Source organism: Sapajus apella, unplaced genomic scaffold (genome assembly GCF_009761245.1).
Source record: "Sapajus apella isolate SASKATOON/1434 unplaced genomic scaffold, GSC_monkey_1.0 scaffold15, whole genome shotgun sequence".
Taxonomy (NCBI): Eukaryota; Metazoa; Chordata; class Mammalia; order Primates; family Cebidae; genus Sapajus; species Sapajus apella.
In genome coordinates, this window is record NW_022436955.1 from 1076413 (window position 1) to 1079477 (window position 3065).

The window sequence follows — 3065 nt, forward strand, 5'->3', positions numbered from 1 at the left end:
AAAAAACCACTAATTAAAAAAATTCTGCTTCAAAATTCGCCTGGGGCTTGCATTCTCCTCCACGACAGGGTTTCACAGGTTATGATTACAGAGGTGGGAGGGGTTGCAGGTTATCCTGCCCGCTCCCTGCCCCAGGGAGCCCCTTCCCCAGGAGCCGTGTCTCCCCTGTGAGAGAGAGAGATAGAGAGAGAGAGCTTCCATGCCCCCAAGTCCCTTGTCCTCTGACTCCAGTATTCTCAGATGCTGGGACCAGCACCAAGCCCAACTTCCTGAGCTCAAATCCTGGCTTTCTGTCCCCGTGTGACCCAGAGCTTGTAGTTAACTTCTCTCTGCCTCACTGTTTGACCTATAAAGCAGGGGCAATCAAGGCATCCAGGGGGTGGCCGTGAAGAGGGAATGAGATAGCAGACAACCCAGATGCCCACCGATGGGTGAAGGGGCCAGTACAATGGGGTGAAGGCATTTAAGGGAATGGGGTATGGACACAGCCTGCATCACGAGCGAACCTTGAAGATACTCCACTAAGGGACACAGGCTGGGCATGGTGGCTCACGCCTGTAATCCCAGCACTCTGAGAAGCCAAGGTGGGTGGATCACTTAAGGTCAGGAGTTTGAGACCAGCCTGGCCAACACGGTAAAACCCCATGTCTACTAAAATACAAAAATTAGCTGGACATGGTGGTAGGTACCTGTAATCCCAGCTACTTGAGAGGCTGAGGCAGGAGAGTCGCTGGAACCCGGGAGGTGGAGGTTGCAGGGAGCCAAGATCATGCTGCTGTACTCCAGCCTGGGCAACAGAGTGAGACTCTGTCCAAAAAAAAAGAAAAGAAAAAAGAAAGAAGAAAAGAGAAAGAAAGAGGAGGAAAGAAGGAAAAGAAGAAAGAAAGAAAGAAAGAAGAAAGAGAAAGATGAAAGAAGGAAGGAAAGAAAGAGAAGAAAGAAAGAAAGAGAGAGAGAGAGAAAGAAAGAAAAGAAAGAAAAGGAAGGAAGGAGGAACAAAAGATCACACACTGTATGACTCTATTTACATGAAATGTTCAGAGTGGGTAAATCCATATAGACAGAAAGCACATCTGTGGCTGTCAAGGGCTGGGAGAGGGCAGGATGGGGAGTGACTGCCTCTGGGAGGAACTGGGTATCTGGGGGAAGGGGCAGGGGACATCTGTGGCTTTTGAATTCTGAGTCATGTGACTGTGTTATCTTTCAAAAAGTGACAACATGCGTTACTTTACCTACAGCTGGGGCCAGGAATGGAGTCGAATCCACAGAATTCTTTTGGGATTCTTCTGCATGGAAGATATGTCTCGTGTTTCCCATTTATTTTTATTTATATATTGATTTATTTACTTGAGACAGGGTCTCACTCTGTTACCCAGGCTGGTTTTATTTTGGGGTGAAGAGAATGTGCTGGAATTAAATTTATGGCTGCATAACATTGTGAATGTGTTAAATGCCACTGAATTGTACACTTTAAAATGGTTAAAGTGGCAAGTTTTCATTAAGTAGTAAATTAAATTCTACTATGACAAAAAATGATTAAAAATAATAAAAAGGATTAAAGGAGACAGTGCCACAAAGCATTATCTAGAAAATATAGCTGATATTAGTATAATTCTTACGAAGTTTTAAGGGTATGAGATGCAGGATTCTAAGTTTAAAGGGATGCGCTCTTTTTGTTTTTTGGTTGAGTTTTATTTTTATTTTTTTTAAATTTGTTATCCCAAGGGTCTCCCACCCTTGGGAGGGCCCAGCACCCAGGCTGCACTAGAGGATGGGGCCCACCTTCCTCTCCTCCCCAGGCCCAGCCATTGACCGCCAGTACCCTGGCCAGGGGCACCCTCGGTTATTGCCCTCCGTGGCCCCAGGAAGGGAACAGAAACAACAGTCAGGAAGACAGTAGCCGCCAGGAAGTCCTCATGTTTCTGGAAAAATAGAGCCCATTAATGAAGTTCCTCCAGCCCGAGCAGAGGATGGGGTGCTGGGGAGGCCTGGGCCAAGGGGCTCACCTCCAGTCCCTACCCTGGCAGGGCCGATGGCACATGCTCACTCATTGAGGGCACTCCACAGGCCTGTGGATACGAACCCAAGGATTGGTGCCCAGGGGCAATCAGCTTATGTCTCTGAGGCTTGGGAAATGGTGAGGGTCAGCCTGGCTCCATCTGTGGTTCTGGGTAGCTTTGGGCTTAGAGCAGGGGCAAACTCAGGACTGGGGCAGAACCCCCTGAGAGGCAGCTGAGCAAGCCCACCCCGACTCACGTTTCCTTGGCCCTGCCTGGGACACAGCATGCTGCCCACATCCCTGCAGCCCGGGCTCCTTCCCAGGGGCTCTGAGAAGGCAACAGTTGGCCATCTGGTCACAGTTACTGCAGGGGAGTGCTTGGCCCCAGCTGTAGGTAAAGTACTGTACGTTGTAATTTTTTGGAAGATAACACATTCACAAGACTCAGACTTCAAAAGTCAGACGTCCCCTGCCCCTTTCCCCAGATACCCAGTTCCTCCCAGAGGCAGCCAATGATCTCAGAGGCTGTGTACCCACCCAGAGTTATTTTATGCATATCAAAGAAAGGCTACATAGAGGACTCTTTCTGGGGTACCCAGACGCAGTGTCAAATACCATAGAATACTACAGGGAGGGCGTTATCCTTTCAAACTTTCGAATCAGAGCAAGGGAAAGGTGAGTGCTGGAGTCTCTCTAACACCTATGCAACCCTCTCCCTTTTTATACTGAGTTTTACTTTACATGCAGCAGCAGGCTTCAAGCTTGGGGTCATTGTCGGGCAACCGTATCTGGCAAGAGTTCAATGTCTTTTTTTCATGGTCATTGTATTTTGGCCTCTTTCTATTTATGGCAGCTGAGAGAGAAAGTTTATTCTGAGATACATTTATTTAAGTACAAAACAAATGAATTCATGGAAACATATTAAGCAATTATCCAGAAAACGTAAGGGATGGCAAAAGTGGTGCGAACGGTGGAGGGGAGACAAGCAGAGGTTGGGATGCTCTTGTTGAACGTCTGGCTCTGAACTCAAGAGGAGGCCGGAGAGGCTGGGCAGGAAGGAGGTGAA